This window comes from Mobula hypostoma, chromosome 11 (assembly GCF_963921235.1).
Source record: "Mobula hypostoma chromosome 11, sMobHyp1.1, whole genome shotgun sequence".
NCBI classification, from domain to species: Eukaryota; Metazoa; Chordata; class Chondrichthyes; order Myliobatiformes; family Myliobatidae; genus Mobula; species Mobula hypostoma.
The window spans coordinates 39,162,939-39,187,368 of NC_086107.1; the positions used below are offsets into that span (position 1 = coordinate 39,162,939).

Consider the following 24,430-nt stretch of genomic DNA (forward strand, 5'->3'; position numbering starts at 1 on the left):
TGTATTGGGGTAGCAAATTAAACCTATTAATATATTTTTGGAGTGTGGCAGGAAACTAGCACCCATTAGAAATCCATGGGGAGAAGATATAAACTATTCCAATATTCTTGTGGGCAGATTTATTAGAGCTGTTGGGAGTAGTTTAAACTAATATACCGGGGGATGGGAACTAGTAAGATTGAGTTGAGGATAAACCAGCAGGATTACAAGCAGATGATGAATGTAACATGAATGTAAGGAAGGACAAGCCAATGACTGGGTACAAATGCAGACAGAACAAAGAGGCAAAATTCAAAAGGGTGAAGGATACAGGAGTGAAAGTGCTGTATTTAAATGTGCTTGGCCTTCGGAATAAGGTGGACGAACTCATGGTGCAGTTAGCGATTGGCCGGTATAACATTGTGGGCATCACTGAGTCATAGCTGAAAGAAGGCCACAGTTGGGCACTTAACATCAAAGGAATTACGTTGTGTCGAAAGGACAGGCAGTGGTGTGGCTCTGTTGGCAAGAGATCAGGTTACATCTTTAGAAAGAGGTGACATTGGGTCAGAGAATGCTGAATCTTTGTAGGTGGAGTTATGAAACTGCAAGGGTAAAAAAACGATTGTGGGAATCATATAGGCCTCCAAATAGTACCAAGATATGGGGTTAAAAGGGAGCTGGAAAAGGCATGTAATAAAGGTAATGACACAATTGTAATGGGGGACTTCAATATGCAAGGGGATTGGGAAAATCAGGTTGATATCAAATTGCAAGAGAGGGTATTTGCTAAATGCCTACGAGATGGCTTTTTACAGCAGCTGTGTTTGCACCTACTTGGGGAAAGGCTGTCCTAGATTGGGTGTTGTGTAATAACCCTGATCTTATTAGGGAACTTAACGCAAGGATCCCTTGGGAGACAGTGATCATAATATGATTGAATCTGTACTGTAATTTGAGAGGGAGAAACTCAAGTCCCATGTATCAGTATCACAATGGAATAAAGGGAATTGCAGAGGCATGAGAGGGGAGCTTGCCCAGGTGGATTGGAGGAGGATACTGACGGGGATGACGGCAGAACAGAGATAGCTGAAGTTTCTGGGAATAGTTCACATGGCACAGGATAGATATGAACCAGGGAAGAAGTTGTTCTTGAATGATAGGGGTAGGCAACTATGGCTGACAAAGGAAGTTAAGTACATAAAAGCCAAGGAAAGGGCATATAAGGTAGTAAAAGTGAGTGGGAAGTGGATGATTGGGAAGCTTTTAAAATCCAACAGAAGGCAACTAAAATAGCTACATGAAGGGAAAAGATGAAATATGAGAGCAGACTAGTTAATAATATAAAACAGGATATCAAAAGTTTGTTCAGTTATATAAAGAATAAAAGGGAGCTAAGAGTTGATATTTTCCAGTGGCCCAATGATACTGGTGAGGTGGTAATGGGGGACAGGAAATAGCAGATGAACCTAATGGGCACTTTGCATCTGTCTTCACTTTGGAAGACACTAGCAGTGTGCCAGAGGTCCGTGAGTGTCAGGGAGCAGGAGTGAGTGCCATTGCTATTACAAAGGAAAAAGTGCTAGGAAAAGTCAAAGGTCTTAAGGTGTATAAGTCACCTGGATCAGATAGGCTACATCCCAGAGTCCTGAGAGATAAATGGATACATTGGTTATAATCTTTCAAGGACCTCTTGATTCTGACATGGTCCCAGAGGACTGGAAGATTGTATACAGTATACTACTGCACTCTTTTTAAGAAGGGAGGAAGGCAAAAGAAAGGAGATTATAGGCCAGTTAGCCTAACCTCGGAGATTGGGAAGTATTGGAGTGTATTAGTGAGGATGAGGTTTCAAGGTATTTGGAGACTAATGATAAAATAAATCAAAGTCAGTATGGATTCTGTAAAGGTAAATCTTGCCTGACAAATCTGTTCAGAGATCTTTGAGGAAGTAAGAAGCAGGATGGACAAAGGGTGTTGCAACACTCACAACACGCTGGAGGAACTCAGCAGGTCGGGCAGCATCCGTGGAAAAGATCGGTCGACGTTTCAGGCCAGAACCCTTCGTCAGGACTGTAGAGGGAAGGGGCAGAGGCCCTATAAAGAAGGTGGGGGGAGGGTGGGAAGGAGAAGGCTGGTAGGTTCCAGGTGAAGAACCAGTAAGAGGTCGGGGAAGGGAGGCAGGGAGGTGATGGGCAGGAAAGGTGAAGAAAGAATAGGGGAAAACACAATGGGTAGTAGAAGGAGGCGGAACCAAGAGGGAGGTGGTAGGCAGCTGGGGGAGGGGGGGCAGAGTGACATAGGGATAGGGGAGGGGGGTGGTGGGAATTACTGGAAGTTGGAGAATTCTATGTTTATACCAAGGGGCTGGAGACTGCCTAGACGGTATATGAGTGTTGCTCCTCCAACCTGAGTTTAGCCTCATCATGGCAGTAGAGGAGGCCATGTATGGACATCTGAATGGGAGTGGGAAGCAGAGTTGAAGTGGGTGGCTACTGGGAGATCGGAGTGGAGGTACTCGACGAAGCGGTCCCCCAATCTGCGTCAGGTTTCACCAATGCAGAGGAGGCCGCACCAGGAGCACCAGACGCAATAGATGACCCCAACAGACTCACAAGTGAAGTGTTGCCTCACTTGGAAGTACTGTTTGGGGCCCTGAATGGTGGCAAGAGAGGAGGTGTAGGGACAGGGTGTAGCACTGGCGCTTACAGGGATAAGTGCCAGGTGGGAGATCCGTAGGGAGGGACATGAGGGACATGTGGACCAGGGAGTCGCGGAGGGACCGATCCTCGCAGAAGGCGGAGAGAGGTGGAGAGGGAAAGATGTGCTTAGTGGTGGGGTCCTGTTGAAGGTGGCGGAAGTTGTGGAGGATAGTGTGTTGGATCTGGAGGCTAGTGGGGTGGTAGGTGAGGACAAGGGGAACTGTCCCTGTTGTGGTGGGAGGATGGGGTGAGAGCCGAAGTGCGGGAAATAGAGGAGATGCGGGTGAGGGCATCATTGATGACAGCAGAAGGGAAACCACGATCCTTAAAGAAAGAGGACATTTGAGATGTCATGGAACGGAAAACCTCATCCTCGGAGCAGATGCGGTGGAGGCGGAGGAACTGGGAATAGGAAATAGCATTTTTGCATGTGGCAGGATGGGAAGAGGTATAGTTGAGGTAGTTACGAGAGTCAGTGGGCTTGTAGAAGATGTCAGTGGACAGTCTGTCTCCAGAGATGGAGACCGAGAGATCGAGAAAGGGGAGAGAAGTGTCTGAGATAGACCAAGTGAATTTGAGGGCTAGGTGGAAGTTAGAAGTAAAGGCAATGAAATTGACGAGCTCAGCATGGGTGCAGGAAGCAGCACCGATGTAGTTGTCAATGTACCAAAGGAAAAGTTGAGGAGCAGTACTAGAATAGGTTTGGAGCACAGACTGTTCCACATAACCAACGAAGAGGCAGGCGTAGCTGGGGCCCATGCGAGTTCCCATAGCTACACCCTTGGTCTGAAGAAAGTAGAAAGAGCCAAAAGAGAAGTTATTGAGTGTGAGAACCAGTTCCGCCAACCGGAGGAGGGTAGTGGTGGTGGGGAACTGGTGCGGTCTATTATCCAGATAAAGGTTGTCGTTTACTTGGATTTTCAGAATCTATTTGTAAAGGCTGCTTGACAAGATAAAATCCTATGGCACTACAGGAAAGATACTGGCATGGATAGCGAGTGGCTGACAGCCAGGAGGCAGTGAGTGGGAATAAAGAGGGCCTTTTCTGGTTGGCTGCCGGTGACTAGTGGTGTTCCTCGGGTCAGTATTGGGACTGCTACTTTTCACATTGTTTGTCAGTGATTTAGATAATGGAATTGATGGCTTTGTGGCAAAGTTTGCGGATGATACGAAGATAGATGGAGGGGTAGGTAGTGCTGAGGAAGCAATGCGATTGCAGCAGGACTTGGACAAATTGAAAGAATAGACAAAAAAGTGGCAGGTGGACTACAGTGTTGGGAAATGTATGATAATGCATTTTGGTAAAAGGAACAATAGTGCAGACTTGTCTAAATGGGGAGAAGGTTCAAACATCAGAGGTGTGGAGGGACGTGGGAGTCCTTGTGTAAGACTCCCAGAAGATTAATTTACAGGTTGAGTCTGTGGTAAAAGAAGGCAAACACAATGTTGGCATTTATCTCAAAAGGAATAGAATATAAAAATGAGATGCTGAGCCTCTATAGGACACTAGTCCGGGCACACTTGGAGTATTGTCAATGGTTTTGGGCTCCATATCTCAGAAAGTTTGTGTTCTCATTGGAAAGAGTCCAGAGGAGATTCATGAGGATGATTCCAGGAATGAAGGGGTTAACATGAGAAGCGTTTGGCAGCTTTGGGCCTGTACTCACTGGAAGTTAGAAGAATGCGGGGGGGGGGTGGTGGTGGTGGGGATTTGATTGAAACCTACTGAATGTTGAAAGGACTAGTTGGGGTGGATGGGGAGGGGATGTTTTCTGTGGTGGGGGTATCCAGAACTAGAGGGCACAGCCTCAGAATTGAGGGGTGACCCTTTAGAACAGAGGTAAAAAGGAATTTTTTTTTTTAGCCATGAGTAATAAGTCTGGAATGCTCTGCCACAGACTGCGGTGGAGGCCAAGTCCGTGCATATACTCTATTTAAGACGGAAGTTGATCATTTCCTGATCGGTCAGGGCATCAGAGGATATGGTGAAAAGGCAGGTGTATGGGGTTGAGTGGGATCTGGGACAAGCCATGATGGAATGGTGGAGCAGATTCAATGAACTGCATGGCCTAATTCTGCTCAATGTCTTATGGTCTAAACTCTATTCAGTTATCACTTGAAGTTGGGATTAAACTGGAGTTCTGAAAACTAGTTGTTTGAAATTCTCTGAAGTTAAATTTCTCAGTAGCTAATAAGGGATTGAACTGTAGTCCTTGGATGACTTGCCACTGACCTGACCACAGCAGCATTCCTATACCTCAACTGCACAGCTTTCTGGAGTCGTGGGAGGGGGAGAAACATTATCTTCTCAAAGTACCAATAATCATTGTACCAAGAGGAAGAACATTTTAAATCTGTGTCCCTTCATTAATAGAAAGGATCCTTTTTCTTTGGACTGTCCAAGCAGCTTGTAATTTTATGCACATCAAATAGTTTTCCCCATTCTAATGTTATAGTTTTCACCCATATACGGTGATCTGAAATCGATCAGGTATATTACCAAAAGCAGATTATTAAATAATTGAGGATTGCTACTGCCCTTGCAGAATAGAAAGTTTTAAAAGAATTTTTTTTAAAGGGTAATTTTTTCCCTACAATCTATATTGTCGCTGAAGTTGGAATCGATAGCATTTTCTAAATTGGGTATAGTAAATACCTATTACTGTAAATGAGTGTTAGATCCAGGTTCTTGATAGAGAAAGTGATGTTTTGAGAATTTTTCATTTGGTGCTCATTGGAGTTTAGAATTGATCTCGTTATGATTCTGAGTGAAGGCTGGGGTTGGCCAGAGTCAGACCTGGAGTGAAAAATTTCGGGGTAGTGAGTCAGCCACTAAGGACTGAGATGAAGAACATTCCTTTCTTGTGAGGCTGTGAATCTGCGGAACTTTATGCACAAGGGTGCTTTGGAATTTGAAACGGTAGGGATCTCAAGAGAAAGTAGAAATTTAGTAATTTCATTTTGGTTTAGTTCAGTGTCCTTTTGGTTATCATTGGCAGGGTGCTTTATATAAACACTTTAAGAAATGTGTCAAAGTTTGAATCTTTAGTAAATTGAGATGAATTTTTGGTCATGGCAAATTATGGGATGATATGTGCTCACCTTAATCCTCTCCTCCAGTGATCCCTATAGTAATTCTTTGTTGCCGTAAGGATCCCATGAGGTTGGAGGACTCTTTGCTGCCACTATCCCACAAAGCAGATTGTTCTACGAGTGATGTTTGGCCCGGGGGGATCTATCTGATCCTGAGGCTCCATCCCAGATCGTCTTGATACTGTTTCGACGGCTTGTGAGCAAAAATAAGCTTTTAAGCAAAAATGTTTAATTGGTTAAAACTAAAAGTTACAAATGTTAAATTAAATATGTCATTATTAATAAAATAATAAGACGAGCTCCTATTCCAGCTAGGTCGGTGAACTCATTCATTTGAATGGAGTTGCCCGGCATATGTTTGTCATTGTCTGCACAAATCTGAAGTTCCACTTGATTTAGCATACTGGGTGTTGTCTCTAGACTTAGAACTGGAGGCCTGTAGTGGGGCTGGAGGGTAGGTGTGTTGACATTTGACTTTTATTGTGTTCTGATGCACAGGCACAGATGTCAGAAACTCATCGGCCTGTGCTGCTGTCAGTTCTCTCTGGAACTGCTGGATGAAGAATATTCATGATCTGAGCCATACTTGTACATTCAAAATTGTTCACTTATGCCTTTATTTTGACTTTTACCCCCCCCCCAAGTTATTAGTGTATTGTGTATCAACAAGTTGGTTTTATTCGGTGGGACTAGGTGAGAGTTGTAGTTCGGCACGGACTACAAGGGCCGAGATGGCCTGTTTCCGTGCTGTACTTGTTATATGGTCTGTTATATGGTTAAATAAATATGATTGGTCAGTATACAGTGCTCCATACTGCATTTGAAATAACCTGAGTTTCCTCAGTATGTCCTTGTTTGTCAGAAAGCTCAATGCAAGACTATTCAATGCATCTGGATATTCAGCTTTGTGTTCATGACTGCAATTGATTTTTTTTTTGAAATGCCAGTGGAATCACGGGATCTTGATCAGTCAGGAAAGTTGATTTGATTAACAGTGGTCCCATTAACTGGTAGAACAGCATGTTATTGGGGGATGGTGAATATTGTACTTATTGTAAGAGGGCAGGGAGAGAAGTGCATGGATTCTTCAAAATGATTAAGTGATAACGGGCAACACACACACAAAATGCTGGAGGAACTTAGCAGGCCAGGCAGCGTCTACAGAAAAGGGTAAACAGTTGATGTTTCGGGCCGTGATCCCTCATCAGTCCTGAAACATCACTGCTTGCCCTTTCCATAGATGCTGGCTGGCCTGCTGGGCTCCTCCAGCGTTTTGTGTGTGTTGCTTGGGTTTCCAGCATCTGCGGATTTTCTTGCATCTGATTGATGACAGTTCAGCCACAGAGGTTTCTTTGCGGTAGGCACTCTCATTACCACAGGGACATGCCAGACTAAACAACCTCTCTGTTACTGTAAACGGGAATAAAGGATTTGGCCAAGGGTCATAGCAATGGGGGCCCTCCAAGGATGAAAGAAGCCTGGTTGGTGCGGCTGCATTGAGTCCTGACCCTCTCGTACTGATGTCAGAGACAAGTAAAAATGAACTTACCTTGGCCCAGTGCTGATAACACTGTTGGGTGAGGACATTGTACCTTGTCTGCAGGTATGTAAAATAATTCCATGCTTTGGAAAGAGTGCACGGCCCACAGCCGTGTAAAGTAAAGTGAACAAATACTCTTCCTTCTGCCGTTATAAGATCAATTGAAATAAATGTGCCTTTGCATGACCTGAACAAGTACAATGGAAGTGAATCTTCCCTCCACAACAACTCAACATGGAGTCATAGGTACACAGACTTCTTGGCACAACTTGTCCATGCTGAACAATGTGTTTTCCTGAGCTAGTCTCATCGGTCTGGAATTGGCCCATATCCATCTAAACTTTTTCCTATCCATGTACCTGTTCAAATGTCTTTTAAATATTGTCGGGATGGTTCTGCTTGCTGCTCCACATTTACTTCGCTTTGTGTCTGCGGACTCACCTTTGTTCTAAGAGCCGTTTGCTAACTTTTATTGTTTGCACGATTTGTCTCTCTGTGTCTTCTCTTTCCAACCCCCACCCCACATTGGGTGTTTGTTCATCTTTTTTTTAAGGGGTTCTTTTGGGTTTCTTGTTTTGTGGCTGCCTGCAAAGAGATGAATCTCAAGGTTGTATAATGTATATATACTTCGATAATAAATGTACTTTGAACTTAATTGTATCTACCTGTACCATTTCCTTTGGCAGCTCATTTTATATACCACCACCCTCTTTGTGGAAAACCTTGCCTCTTGGATTAGATTAACGTCTGTCACGAGCCTTGTGGCCCATTAGGGTGGTGCTAATGCTGGTTTCCGTGGTGTGAAGCGACTGAGAGTACGAGACCCCCCCCCCCCGGATAGGACGCCAGTCTATCGGGAGGTTAACCCCCAACATTTTTGCCGGTACCCATTCTCAGCTGGGTAGACTGGAGCATTGTGTGGTTAAGTGCTTTGCTCAAGGACACACACGCTGCCTCGGCCGAGGCTCGACCTCATGACCTTCAGATCGCTAGTCCAATGCCCTAACCACTTAGCCACGTGCCACCTTGGGTTGCCTATTAAATCTTTCCCCTCTCTCTTTACACCTATGCCCTCAGTTTGTAGCGTCTCTTAACCTGGGAAAAGTCTATGACAATCCATATTATCTCTGCATCTCATGATTCTGGATGCATCTACAAGTTCATCTCTCAGTCACTTTTTCTTCTGGAAAGACAGACCCAGCTTATGCAGTCTCTTCAAACAACTCAAGCCCTCCAGACCTGGCAGCAGCCTCGTTGATATCTTCTACACCTTCTCATTAATTACATCCTCACAGTATGGCCACCAGAGCTGCACCAAATATTAGAGATGCGGTCTCGCCAATATGAGAGAATGAACCACACAGTGTTTTCTTGGCAGGGTGCTGGAATTCCTTGATGTTCCTTTACTTTTTCACTGCACTTGTCTAATGTTTGCTGATTGATGTCATAAGCGTCCACTACTAAGATGGAACAATGGCACACTTTTAAAAGCTAGAATGTTAAACCATTGAAGAGAGACTTTGTATCTCTTCTACCCAGTTTTCCTATCCACCAAATCTCATTCTCATTAATACCATCAGGAAGGAGGTACAGAGCCTGAAAGCGTACACACAGCAATTCAGGAATAGCTTCTTTCCCTCTGCCATCCAGTTTCTAAATGAACATTGAACACGTGGACACTACCTCACTACTTTTTTTATTTTGGTTTTTACGCTACTTATTAAAATATATATATATATTTACTGTGATTTAGTTTTTTTCTATATTATCATGTATTGCATCGTACTGTTGACACAAAGTTAACAAATTTCATGACATATGTGGTGATATTAAATCTGATTCTGATCTCCTCCTCAGAGTTTAACAGACTTCAAAAAAATTTGGAAAAGACCTCCCTAATTTCTAAATTAACTCTGTGGAAAACAAGAACTAGTGCAGGGAAAGTGAGATGGGGGAAGGAAGTCGGGAAATGATTCTGCAAAGTCTTTAAGAGCTACAGTGTAGAGTGGTTAGAAATGCTGACCTAATGATAGAAAAATATTTTAATCTGTTGGAAATATATATAATGTTTCTATTATAATCTTAATGAGCTTCTCTTTTAATTTATTTTGCAGTTTTCTGTTACTCTAGCAATCTCTCTTTTGAATTTTATTTTTGTAAAGTCATTGAATATATGGAGTATAGTGTCCAACTTGGAGTCTGGATATTGTTTTTCTAATCTGGTGTTTTGTCTGACTGTGATTATGGAAATGGCACAGGTTTGATTGCCTCTGATGTCCATCAGCTAAAAATGTTCAAATCTCTTACTAACTCTTCCTTCAGTTAGTCCTGACGAAGGGTCTCGGCCTGAAATGTCGACTGTACCTCTTCCTAGAGATGCTGTCTGACCTGCTGCGTTCACCAGCAACTTTGATGTGTGTAGCTAAAATTCCTGAAGTCTTTTATTTTAGTGAACTCGGTTGTTCTGTCTTCCACAGCAAAATATTCTGAAATATATGAAGAACTGAATTTTTTTTGTATGAAATATGTGCAGGCAGCTGGTACCTTATAGATGTCATGACCTGGAAATTGGGTTGCATTACATGTTTTTCAGTACTTTTAACTGGAAATTGACTTTAGCTGAAGTAACGTTATTACAGCCAAATCTGGGCTAGTGTGATTTCAGCTTCAATTGTACATGGGATAACATTGTTCACTGTGTGATTACTCATTTGGAAGCATTGTGGTGAACTTGCTCTAAGATTGTCCTATTTTAGACTAGCAGCAGTGAATTGTTTTTTTCTAAGATTTAAAAAAAATTTAGGATACATCTTCTTTCTCGAAATGTTTTGACCTTCTGAAGCCAGAACTCACTTTTCCTTTGGAGCTGTGCGTTGTTTTCTGCGTTGTATTTTCCATTGCAATCAAATTGCAGTGCCGCCTTGTCAGTTTTGTACCTGAAATTGGTAAGGGGTGACTCATGAGCAAAATATTTGTTACTGTCCTGTGACATTTATAGTACCCTTAGCCTCTGAACAGGAAAGAAAATTAAGGAAGTAGGTGGAAGCAGATGATTCTTTATCTACATATATGTGCACACATGAGCCTGCTGCAACTTGGGCCTCGGTGAAGAAAACAATGTGTTCAAATATTAGGGCTGCATTCTGCTAAATACCGTCCAATTTTGTAACAATAGTGGCAAGTTTTATCTTTTATTTATTTAATAATTTTCAGAGCTGGGGTGCGCAGAACTCAGCTGGATAAACACTGTCCAGGGTTTAAATTTAAACTGTTGAGTGGTGGTTGGAATGACTTGCTAATCTTGAACTTGCCTCCTATTTTTATAGCAGCTTTGTTGCTGAGTTTTTTTTTGTCTTTCATTCCAATTCAAAATGTAGTAATTTTGTACTGAGCAGCTGTTGATGGTGTCAATGTGCTCCTTGGGGGCCACGTTCACCATGTGACCCTGCTGCTCCTGTTTTCTTGTATTGTGCTAAGGAGCAGGTTCTGAGGGTGTCAACACTGCTTGTTCTTGGTGTAAAGAGAGAGGCTTAAAATTGACCATGTAGAATATTTGACAATTCAATAAAATACCAATATTCGTATAGGGGTATCATTCATATTGTCATTTTACGCTTATCATTTGGCACTACTGTGGTTTACTTTAAAGTCTGCAATGAATTTAATACATTGTGCATTGAAATAGATAAATTTGAGGTAACAAGTGGATTTTGGCTGATGGTTGTATTTCAATATTGTGATTGTGGTGATGTGGGAAATTGCTCTCTTCCTGCAGAGCAAAGGCAGTGTTTAAATTGGCAAAGGTTGGAAGAGTGGAAGAAAGGAGGGAGAGCAGCAAAGAAGTGAGGAAGGAGAAGAAAACACAAAGTACCATTCAGTGTAGCTGTTGTGAACCTGTTAAAGATAGTTACAAATGACATCATTGGGAAGTGACTTGGGAATTTTATTTCTATTTGTATTTTTTTTCTAGTAGAAGCTGTTCAGCACAGAATCTAAAATGAAACTGTAAGGGAGGGAGTTGTTTTTTTAAGCTTGCTTTCTCCCATTTACTGTCTCTTCTATCCCCATATCCATCTGTCGCACATGAGTTCATCTATTTCAGATAGAATTAGCAATCTCAGTGGCTGAGGGATTTTTGTTGGTCCCAAAAGGCAACCCTACCCACTAACATTATAGAAAATTTCAATCAAGGTTTTGTGGGTTCAGTGACATGGCTGAATGGCTCTATCCCTTGGGATCGATGGCATCCACCTGCAGCTACCTCAACACCAAACAAGATGGAAGATTAAGCATCCAATTGAACTCATGTAGGATATTCTTCACATTTATTTAACCACTTAATGAAAATCTTTATTCAAAAGTGTGATATGTATGGACTAAGTTAATGTCTAACGTAATGTAAGGCATTGTATTAAAATAGCCTTGAAAAAACTCAAGTTTTGAAATTTTTGAGGACATTTGTTACCAACAATAAAATCATTTGCTTGTTATCAGAAGAATATTCAGCAGTAATCACTGTTACACTTCACTCAATGAAGTGTAACATTTTACAATGTTTTTGAGTGAGAGTAGTTTCTGAAAAGTTGAAGCTTAGGTTGAATCAATGGCGTTTGGGTTTTATCTTCAGCATTTAATGGGTGTACACATTCACACTGCAAGATGCTGCAAGGATTTTTGAAGCATTGTGACCAATGGTGAAGATTTCACTGTCACTAGTTGTAAATACTGGGCCAGTGTCTTTCATTGGTACGGCTCACATTGAAGAATACTGCAGTGTTCAGAATTTACTGTTTCTGCTGCAATATGTAAATATGGTAAAAGACTAAAGAACTCTGAAAAGCCCAGGCTTCAGTTAGTAAAGGCTATTTCAGCAAAATTAGCAGGACAAGACGACGTGAGTTTTAATCCTTATAACTTATTGCAGCTTTTGATTCTCTTGTAAATTATGTACAGCAATTAAGTGGCACTTTTAACTGATTGTGTCTCCTAACAGGAAATGGCTGTGATTAAAATCAACTAAGGATCCTTCTATAATCCATGAATTGGTTTCTAGGGTGTATTTATTTTAAGATACTCTTAGAGATGGTGCAAGTTTGTCTCTCCACCTCTCTCCCCACCCAGATGCGTTCCAGTGGCTCAACAAAATGGCTACATACATGTGATGTACACTGACCCGGGATTTCATTAACAGTGCTCACCACTCAAATTTCTCATTAATCAAAACTTGTTTACTATAGAGCTGTGTGGTTAGTATACACGGGCAGAAAGCCATGTGATGTACACTGACCTGGGATTTCATTAACAGTGCTCACCACTCAATTTTGTCATTAATCAAAACTTGTTTACTATAGAGCTGTGTGGTTAGTATACTGTACACAGTCAAAAAGCCATGTGATGACAAGGGTTCAGACACTGAAATTGTAGGAAGGCCAGAACAACTTCCCATTGATCAAACTGCTGGAAAGGTGTCAAGTCTTCAGGTCCATTCAGAATAAAAACAAACATTAATTTTTTGTAATTTATCAAAAATACGAACAATTAAAACAATAAAGGAAATAATTAAATATTACTTGTTCTTACTTTTCTTTCTCATTTAGCATAAATATTGCGAAGTAAATAACAACTGTATCCTGTAGCAGATATAACTGTGATTCAGTAGCAGATTCTCTAGCTTAAGTCTTGGTGAATTTCTGCACTCCCTGCTGCCTGTTGGATCCTGTACAACTTACTCAGGGACACAGACTCTGTCATCAAGATTGGAACTCATTTGCAGGGAAATGTGACTTTGGTGGCACTTTATGTTGATAAATGCTGACAATTTGTTTAAGGTGCTAGCAAATTCCAGGACAATGCATGTTAATGACTTTATTTAGGTTGAATTGAATTTACTTAAATCTTACATCCGTCGCATAGCGTGAGGGAGCAAAAATCTTTCCGTTATGACTCTGTTGCAATGTACAGACATGTGAATTTACAAGTCTAATGGCTTGTAGAAAGAAGCTGTCCTGTAGCCTGTTGGTCCTGGCTTTAATGCTGTGGTTCCATTTGTCAGACGGAGGCAGCTGAAGCAGTTTATGGTTGGGTGTCACCAATGATTTTCCAGGTCTTCTTTACGCACCTGCTGCTGTAAATGTCCTCAATGGAGGGAAGTTCACATCCACAGATTCTGATCCTTTTATTGTTCTTTATCTACTGAAGCACTAGTGATCAAGAGTGTTAACTGTGGTCTGAATTTTGCTCTTCCGTCCTCAACTGAGAGAGGCTGAAGCCAATCCCTGTGTCGCTACTAATGTGTAATTGCTATCAGGAGAACTTTGCAGTCTCGACCTGTAATCTGATGGAGAGTTTAGATCACTGCTGCTGGTCTGTAGATGAAGTGCAGAAACCAAATTTCTCTACAGCTGCTTCCACTAAGAACCTGCTGAATTTGTGACGAAAAGCAGGTTTTTGTCCACAATATGACACTGAAAGTAGTATGACAGCAGCTGGGAGGGGAAAAATGACTTTATTTAATTTATTAGTAGGTTGTATAATTACCCAGTGAAGGTTAAAATTACATTGGAATATCAGGTACTGTAGTTCAGAAAACATATGTTGAGTGGTCGTTTTCTTGGACAATATTTTGAGGTCTAAGATGACTAGCCTTTACTCCAGTTTTATGGGGATGGGGTGATTTATGAGCCAGTGTGGAACTTTGACTCAATTGGGATAGGAGATGATTGACCAGGTGAGTGGGTAGTTTGAGAGGCAACATTTATATTTTTTTTATGTGCTCCTGATGAGTGCTTCTCAATGTATTCCCAAATGTTACATCTCCATTTTTAGCAGCTATGTGAACAATGTGAATTAGGCCTTCTCGGGCCTCATTTCCTATTCAATAGCATGAAAGCTTACCTGATTGTAATCTCAGTTTTGTATTTTCTCCTTAACCAGAATCTTTTGACCTCTTCTGTAACATATTCAAGTATTGTTTTTTTGCCCTTTTGAGCAAGGGTACCAAAGACGGTCAAAGTTTGAAAGAAAAATTAATTTTTCCTTAAACCCTAGTTTTAGATGATCCCATTAGGGAAAACATCCTCTCCATTTCCAACCAGTCAAGACCCCTCAAGATTTTGTGTTTTTGATTAAGCCTACTCTCATTCTTAAAGACTTCAGCAAATATAACATTAATCCCTGGAACAGGCTAGTCGTCTTTTTCATAAGATAAGTTTGTTCCTGAAACGGGAGCAGGTAAGTAGTCTTTCTCATAAGATGAATCTTTTCCTCACCGAATTCTGGGGATTAGTCTTGTAAAGATTCTTCAAACTACTTTAACATTCCTCACTAAGGAGACCGATGTTTTATTACTCTATGCAGTCTCACCAGTTCTCTGCATAAGTGACTCATTGCCTCTCTACTTTTATATTCATGAGCCAGGGAATTCCACAAGTCAGTGAGGATGTTGCATTTTTTTCAAGGAAGCTTTGAAAACATCAATGAATCATTTCCTGTGTCTTCCTTGTAATATCTTACTACAATGGAACTTGGAGGACTGTGCTTGATTTAGAGTCTGGCATTGGCCATGTGAATGATGCAGCTCACAATCAAAGCATACTAAATGCAAGAAAAGCCCTATTGTGGGGAAAGTTGGCCTGGCGTAGAACTGTAATGTTGGTTTACCTGTCAACATGAGGATTTTGCAGAAGCTGATGGCTCATTTATTGAAGCATACAAGATATTTGGCTTTGTACTTCTAGAAAGTAGTGTGCCACTAACCTGCACTCTCGAAGGTCCACACTGAGTGTCTGGAAAACTTGGACCATGTTCCACAGGTCAGGAGCCAGCTCACAGTGAAGACAGACGATGGTAAAGTTCTCTGCTGACTGTAATGAGTCAGCGTGATCCGTCAGCGTCTGGGGACAAGGGTATTCAGAGAACAAAGCTTAAAGCCAACACAGACCTCATCGTCTTGGCAGCAGTAATCGTTGCCTTCCTAATATCACTCTTCTGTTAAATATCTCCAGTTTCTTCAGTTTACTCATTGGACAAGCATTAGTGTGCTTTCATTTTGCATAAGAACATAACCTAGGGGCATAGGAGACAATAACAAAAATGGGCATTTGGTGTTTTGAGCCTGCTGTGCCACTTAACAAGATCAAACACCATTTTCAGGCCCTGTTTTCGTGTTGAATTCTCTAAGAATCTTGCAACAAAATTGTACTCTGCCTCCCAGATAAGATCCCACCAAGGTCCTTCGGTATATTATTGTAGAAAGACATCTTTACTGTTGCACTCAACTCCTCCTGAAATGAGGGAACATTCCATTTGCTTTTCTGATTTCCTGCTGCACCTGTCTTTGGCGTTTGTTGATTTGTGTACCGGAAAATTTGTTTGAAAATGTTCATTTCCCAGATTTTCACAATTTTTAAGAAAGTATTCAACCCTGTGTATTTTCCATTGAAGTGGGTGACCACACATTTTCCAGTTTGTCATGTTGCCCAGTCATTCAGCTTTCTGTATCTCCTTGAAACCCTTTTGTATCCTCATTACAACCCACATTCCTACTTAGTTTCAGATCATCAGCAAACTTTGAAATGTTACATTTGTTTTCCTTGGCCAAACTGATCCCTGTGGTACCCCTGATCTACTCTAATGTATTACATCCAATTCAGGATCTCTCACCTTGTTCATCAATCTCCTGTAAGGAACCATATAAAAAGCTTTCTTTGAATTCCATTTGCTCTATTGGATGTACCCACAAAGAATTCTAATAGATTCATCAAACATTTATTCTCTTTCATAAAGATCCTTGTTGGCTTTGCTCAAATTGTCCTTTGTAGTTATATTATTTCAAATCATGTACCAAAATTTAGATTGTAAATTGAGAAGTGCATAGGTCCACCAACATCCAAGAAGTAAGTTGGTATGATTAATGAACTTCCCACTTGGCAAATTGTGATACAACTCATTTCCTGTATGCTTTCCCTTTTAATGTGCTTCTCATTCCATTTATTGACTGTTGCTGTGAATCATTCCTGTGGGTGCCAGGAACTCTTGGCAAAGCAGCTGCCTTATTTTAGTATATCCATCCATTCGAAACCTAATACTACATATGCTGATCTTTTGAGATTTTCCTGGTTCTTGCTAACTAAGATATCCCTCCAACTTACTGTAAATAGACAATGCACTAAGTTTCAATTGTCCTATTAATAAATGGAACCTTTATTTGCTCAGTGCTATCTGGCAGGATTTCCTGAGCTCTGATCTAGCTGCTGGCCTGTGAGAGTTCACATTGAGAAAACAGACGCTGTGAGGATGATTTTCTGTTGCTTTAACACTGCGGGATCTGTGCAGAAAATATTAGTTGCAAGATAACTATTAGTTCTAAGATAATGTGTTCAGAAATGTTTCCCAGTTTTTGTGTGTGTTCGATCGATCTGTGATATATCATTCTTTGACTTTTTTAAGAATGTAGTCCATGACCTCTCGATGTAACTTTGCTCTTCCAGGTAAAATTAATGCTTGTATGTCATTTGAGAGGAGTATTACATGTATTTTTTCCCTAAAGTAGTATTAAATCAAAAAGATGTCCATGGCACTTGTGTGGAAAATAACATAGTACATTATTTAATATTACATTTCCTGTCAAAATCCATTGGTCGTCTGTTTTGTATCTCATTGCTTTATATGGAATATTGTTACATACATGCATATTCGCTACATTTTCCTGTTTAAGTACTGCCTACATTTCAAAAATAATCCATTGGTTATGAAGCTGTTCAAAATATGCTGTTCATGACAAAGTTATTGTATGGATAACGATCCTTTTTTAAAATCTTTGCTCCTATTACTTTTAATTTGTTACTTATTTTAGCTTTATTTTTGGTTTGGAGAATGGTTAGTATTTTGATTCAATTCAGTTAGGCATAGGGATATTAGGAACAGAATATGTAATTTGGAGTAACACCAAAAATTTTTAGCATACAAGTGGGGATAGTAGGGAGAGTGTTCTTGGCTTTCAGATTCCAGAGTATGGTTGGCAAATGCTGAGAACTGTTGCTTATAGAGGGGATATGTTGAGTAAGAGCACGTTGCATTGTAGTGCAAAATGCCATTAAACAGGAGATACCAATCTCAGTTGATCTGAGGACAGAAAGATACAAGCGATGAATGTTTTGTCGGAGAAATAAACCTTTCCACAATTACCAACCTCTAGGGTATGTGGTATGGCCAGATGAGGTTCAAAGGTCCAAATTTAATGTCGGAGAAATGTATACAATATACATCCTGAAATGCTTTTTCCTTTGCAAACATACACAAAAACAGAGAAGTGCCCCAAAGAATGAAAGACAGTTAAACTTAAGAACCCCACGGTTCCGCCCCCCCCCCCAGCTCCCCTCCCTCATGCGCGTAGCGGCAGCAAACAACAATCCTTCCTTCCCCCACCGGCAAAAAAAAAGCATTGGCACCACCACCGAGCACCCAAGTGTGAGAAAAGCAATTGCAAAGACACAGGCTTGCAGTTACCCCAAAGACTTCTCGTCTCACCCGGTATTCGACATGCCACAGGCTCGCGCTCTCTCTCCCTAATAAAGGAGAAAGGGGTGTCTCCATTTTTCCAGTGAACGAGGAGACATAACAAACAACTTGCTGGTTTACTATGTTAAAAGTACGTTATGTCGCTTTTTCCAAGCTCCGTGCAAAGATTCCGGGTCCTTGGGCACATGGCAGATATCTCAACTCCCCAAATGACCCATGGGTCTCCTGACGTGACACCGACCCTTGATCCACCCGTCTCCAGAGCCCTGAGATCTTAGGCTTCCAAATACGGGCCGGACTCTCAGGCCAAAATCTTGGTGTGCTGAACAATAGCCAGTTCTGAAACTCCAAGAGCGGTTCCCATTCCCACAAAGAACAAAAGTCAGTGTGTAACTCCAGGTCAGGGTCTTCAAAAGAACCCTGAAGCAGAAAAATAAAGATATTAAAGATGGAAATGGAGCTGTTTTCGAAGATGTAAGCAAAGGAGTCTCCGTTTAGCGCCATCTGAACTTCTCTCTGCCTCCAACTCCAACTGAAGGATGTAGTGGTTTCCTGCAATTTGGCACATCTCTCCTTGTTCTGGGTGTATCTTCCATGTTTCACTGCTTTACAAGGAGGATGTTCATGCTAGTTGGTGGACAATATCTGGGCCACTGATTAAATACCTGAATAATTTAAACAAAAAGCTTTTCATTGAATGGCACTCCAGGATTTCACTAACTGGTCCTTTGAGCATTGCATTCCACATTGTTATATTTAGCTCACTGGAGTTTATAAGAATGGGGGAATTGGGAGCGGGGGGGAATCTCATTGAATCCTATTGAATATTGAAAGGCCTAGAGAGAGTGGATATGGATAGGATGTTCCCAATAGTGGGTGAATCTAGGATCAAAGGGCACAGCCTGAGAATAGAGGGATGTCCATTTAGAACAGAGATTAGGAGGGATTTCTTTAGCCAGAGGGTGGTGAATCTGTGGAATTCATTGCCACAGAATGCCAAGTCATTGGATATAATTAAAGTGGAGGTTGATACTTTCTTGATTAGCCAGGATATCAAAGGTGAATGGGGTTGAGCGGGATAATAAATCAGCCAGAATGAAATGGTGGAGCAGACTCAAAGCCAAATGACCTAATTCTGCCCCTACGTCATATGGTTTTAGGGTCTGGTGGTCTAACTACAATCATTTATCTTTTTTTTTGTTGAACACTCAGGAAAGTGGTTAATACAATGTGTTGTGTATTTAATATTTCAGTACTATTTGGTATATTACAGTAATATTTCAGTACTATTTGGTATATTACAGTAATATTGTAAAAATATTTGATTAAGCATTTTACTTATACAATTCATTACGGGTTATTTGTAAAAGTATATGAATGACGTGCGTCATTATGCCACACATCATAAGTGCATGCCTCACTAAAAGTGAGAATGAAGTAGACAAGTTTTTTTTCCCGGTACTGTTTTTCTTTCAATTAGTTTAATGTTTTGGAGTTGCAAAACTACACAAAGCATTAGCTGAAATAAATGTTTAAGGGTGTTGATGAGTAAGAATGCTGTGCTTTATTTCATTCATTTTGGTTTCATTCGCGAATGATCTTGGGTTTTTTTGGTAGAACTGCAGTAGGAGGATATTTCAGTGTGGAGGTGCAATATTTGCTGCTAAAACTCACCAACATGACGGATGGGTAGTGCATGCTGAAGTTAAAGTGAATGTGAAGGCTTGATGTTGGCTACGAGGGGTAGAGCAAGACATTGTCCTGGTTGTAGCCACTTAGAGATGGAGCTTTGAGTATTTAGTATCAGAATCAGGTTTATTGTCCCGTGACATTCGTTGTCTTGTGGCAGCAGTACAGTGCAGGCATAAGTTAATACAAGGGACAATAAATACAAATAAATAAATAGTGTGAAAAGTGGTAGAGTTCTTGGATTCAAAGACCTTTCAGAACTCTGGTAGAAGGGAAGAAGCTGTTCCTAAAACATTAAGTGTGGATCTCCAGGCTCCTGTACCTTGTCTCTGACAGTAGCAATGACAAGACCAAGTTTTTCATTTTGCTTCAATTTGTCCAGCCTTTTTAGGAGAGGATTTAAAATAAAATCTTTTAGTTGAGGATTTGAAGGTTATCCATGTAAACTGATTTACCTAAGCACAACATTCTACACCTTGCTATATCTATTTCCCTCTACTCTTTGCTTCAGTGCTTGACAGATAATTTCCTGGAGTTGATCTGCAAACTCATTTCCTACATTACTTGCCAGTCTGTTATTTTGATTCTGGTAACTGCTGCGGTTTTGCTTCTTGCTGCTTTGAGGCTAAAGTTACTTACAGCTACTTAGCTATCTGTGTCTTCCTCGTAAATTTTTAGTGATAGCACTTTATTTTCAGATGTTTCTCACCTCTCTGAGTCATTTTTTTTTGTCCCATTCGCTTTGAATTGTTCATTATGTGCTTAATTTTGTCTGTTTCATATTAATGTTATTTCCTTTAAAAATCCTTCCTTCCCAATTGGCCTCTGGCAGCGAGTAATTTTTTAATGTAGTGCAACCTCTTCCAATGGCTCACTGATTTTATTTTTTTCCATGCAGTTTCACCTTTATTTTATTATATCACCTGTAACCTTTTTGACCTGTCAGAGGACAAATTCTAATTGTTGATAGTGCTTAATTGTGAAAATGACAACTGCATGGGTATGCGTCCAGTAGGGAGAGCAAGTATGGGAGGAGATAATTATTGAATTAGGTAGTTAAACTGTGATGGGAACCAGCGAAAAAGCAGAGTTAATATTTGGCAATTCTAAGCTGGAAAAAAACCTGTTTGAAATGGCACTTAGAGATTGTCTATGGGAGACTCAAATACAGGAGTGTCAGATGGAAATAATGTTGAAAGAGTGAAAAGTTACAATGAGTTATGGACTACTTCAGAATCGGGTTTATTATAACTGATGTGAAATTTGTTTTTGGGCAACTGTACAGTGCAATACACAAGTTACAATTTGAAATGTATTTTAAAATTTTGCAGAAAGTGAGCTAGTGTTTATGGATTGTTCAGAAACCTGATAGTAGAGGGAAAGAAACTTTTCCAAAATGTTGAGTGTGAGTCTTCAGTCTCCTGTACCCTCCACCCTGACGGTAGTAATGAGAAGAGGGCATGTCCTGAATGGTGAGGGTCGCAATGATAGACGCTGCCTTCTTGTGGCACTGTGGTGAGGAGGCAATTACCCATGATGGCGTTAGCTGTGCTTGTAACCATCTGCGGCTTTCTTTTTCCCAATCCTTTACCAGGTGGGGATGTAACTACTCAGAAAACACTCCAATGTACATCTGTAGAAATTAGCGAGAGTCTTTAGCGACATACCAAATCTCCTCCAACTCCTAATGAAGCATAACTCCTGGTGTGCTTTTTTTCACAATCACAATTATTTCATTTGCTTTTTATTTTAAACAAGGATTATTCAAGTCAGATCAAACATTGGAGTATCTGAATTTGCCATTGGCAAATGGAACAAGTGGATCAAAGCAGGAAGCATAGGCAGGAAATTGGTTATCTTTATAGCACAAACAATGTGCGATTCTAAACGGTAGATGTGGAGAGGTGCTTCCCAAAGTGGGTGAGCCTACAATCAGAGAGAGCAGCCTCAGAATAAAGAGACGTCCATTTAGAACAGTGATGAGAAGGAATTTCTTTAGCCAGGGTGTGGTGAATCTGAAGAATTGATAGCCACAGATGGCTGTGGAGGCCAAGTCATTTTGTATATTTAAAACAGAGGTTGGCAGGTTCTTGGTTAGTCAGGGCATTGGAGGTTACAGGAAGAAGGCAGGAGAATGGGGTGAAGAGGCATAATAGATTGTAGGAATGACACTCAGCAGACTGAAAAGCTTGAGCATGTAGATATTAAGAAAGAGGATGTTGCTGGAGCTTTTGGAAAGCATCAAGTTGGATAAGTCACCGGGACCAGACGAGATGTACCCCAGGCTACAGTGGGAGGCGAGGGAGGAGATTGCTGAGCCTTTGGCGATTATCTTTGCATCATCAATGAGGACGGGAGAGGTTCCGAAGGATTGGAAGGTTGCGGATGTTGTTCCCTTATTCAAGAAAGGGAGTAGAGATAGCCCAGGAAATTATAGACCAGTGAGTCTTACTTCAGTGGTTGGTAAGTTGATGGAGAAGATCCTGAGAGGCAGGCTTTATGAATATTTGAAGAGGCATAATATGATTAGGAGTCCCTAAGGCAGTCCAAGGTTGCCTTCAACCTCGTTCTCGCAACTCCGCGATGACACTGGTGCCAAGCTGTATTGGCCCCTGCCCTTCCCTTGGACAACATCGGTGTCGTGGAGAGGGGAGACTTGCAGCATGGGCAACTGCCGGTCTTCCATACAATCTTGCCCGGCCTGCGCCCTGGAACTTTCCAGGCACAGATCCATGGTCTCGTGAGACTAACAGATGCCGCCACCCAATATGATTAGGAATAGTCAGCATGGCTTTGTCAAAGGCAGGTCATGCCTTATGAGCCTGATTGAATTTTTTGAGGATGTGACTAAACACATTGAGGAAGGAAGAGCAGTAGATGTATGGATTTCAGCAAGGCATTTGACGAGGAACCCCATGCAAGGCTTATTGAGAAAGTAAGGAGGCATGGGATCCAAGGGGACATTGCTTTGTGAATCCAGAACTGGCTTGCCCACAGAAGGCAAAGTGTGGTTGTAGATGGGTCATATTCTGCATGGAGTTCGGTGACCAGTGGTGTGCCTCAGGGATCTGTTCTGGGACCCTGCTGTTTGTGATTTTTATAAGTGACCTGGATGAAGAAGTGGAGGGTTAGTAAACTTGCTGATGACACAAAGGTTGGGGGTGCTGTGGATATTGTGGAGGGCTATCAGAGGTTACAGTGGGACATTGATAGGATGCAAAACTGGGTTGAGAAGTGGCAGATGGAGTTCAACCCAGCTAAGTGTGAAGTGGTTCATTTTGGTAGGTCAAATATGATGGCAGAATATAGTACTAATGTTAAGACTCTTGGGAGTGTGGAGGATCAGAGGGATCTTGGGGTCTGAGTTCATAGGACACTCAAAGCTGCTGTGCAGGTTGACTCTGTGGTAAAGGAAGTGTGTGGTGCATTGGCCTTCATCAATCATGGGATTGAGTTTAAGAGCTGAGCGGTAATGTTGCAGTATATAGGACCCTGGTCAGACCCACTTGGAGTACTGTGCTCAGTTCTGGTCGCCTCACTACAGGAAAGATGTGGAAATTATAGAAAGGGTGCAGAGGAGATTTACAAGGATGTTGCCTGGATTTGGGAGCATGCCTTATGAGAGTAGGTTGCGTGATCTTGGCCTTTTTTCCTTGGAGCAACAGAGGATGAGAGGTGACCTGATAGATGTGTATAAGATGATGAAGCATTAATCGTGTGGACAGTCAGAGGCTTTTTCCCCAGGGCTGAAATGACTAGCACGAGAGGGCACAGTTTTAAGGTGCTTGGAAGTAGGTACAGAGGAGATGTCGGGGTAAGTTTTTTTACTCAGAGTGGTGAGTGTGTGGAATGGGCTGCTGGTGACGGTGGTGGAGGTGGATACGATAGGGTCTTTTAAGAGACTCCTGGACAGGTACATGGAGCTTGGAAAAATAGAGGGCTATTGGTAACCCTAGGTAATTTCTGAAGTAAGTACATGTTCGGCACAGCTTTGTGGGCTGAAGGGCCTGTACTGTGCTGCAGCTTTTCTGTGTTTCTAAATCAGCAATGATAGAATTGTGCAGCAGACTTGATGGGCCAAGTGGCCTAATTCTACTCCTGTGTGTTGTGGTCTTGTGGTCTCAGCTCTGTGTGGGAGTGAATAGCATGTAATAATTATACATTGTGTCATGAGACTGAAACAGCTGATGGATGTAAGAAGAGTATTATGTTTGTAGCCTTAAATCAATACAGTATTGTGAATTTAGACTTGTTCAAATAAGTACAAGATTCTGGTCAGTCTTGATTTTACTCTATACAAACTCCAATGGAGAGAGAAGTTAATTGAAACATTTTAAAACTGTTTTTATACTGCTGCACATGAGATTCAAGTCGGGATTTTCTCCCCCTAATTGTGTTGCTGAGATTATTCTGTGGTAGCACGATCTCATTCTTTGCTTAACCTAAGAAATGTACAATTTCCTACAGGCTTGCGTGTTAAAATTGGAGGTTTTATTGATAAATATAGTAAAACGGAATGTTAATCTTGGTTCTCACCAACTTGATGTAATCTTCCACACTATAGCACTAGACAGAATCAGAATATCAAATAAATGTTTTATTTTGTAATTGAATCTGTTTGAGCTTAAACATGCATCCTTTTTTGTCTTTTGGATCATCCAGTATTGAAATCCTTGTGCTCTGGATGAAGATCCAAGTTTATTCTGAGCCGAATTCTCATGTTTGTATCCTGCTGCATGCTTCTTCCTTAAACTTTTCTTCTTTACCTTTTGTGTTTCTAAAATGTCATGTGTGTGGAATATCATAGCTGACATTTGATGTGTTCTTCATTACATTTTGCCTGCTTTTCTTTGGGTACTTCTCCCATGCATAGCTTGGTGCTGATCTCTACTGCCTTAGTCCATATAAG

The 24,430-nt window shown here is 41.2% G+C and overlaps 1 protein-coding gene across 4 annotated transcripts in view; it reads left to right on the forward strand.

Annotated features, from left to right (window-relative positions):
• The window catches only part of dennd5a (DENN/MADD domain containing 5A), a 156,155-nt gene that overhangs the window by 14,024 nt on the left and 117,701 nt on the right, over positions 1–24,430 (forward strand). The window lies entirely within an intron of this gene.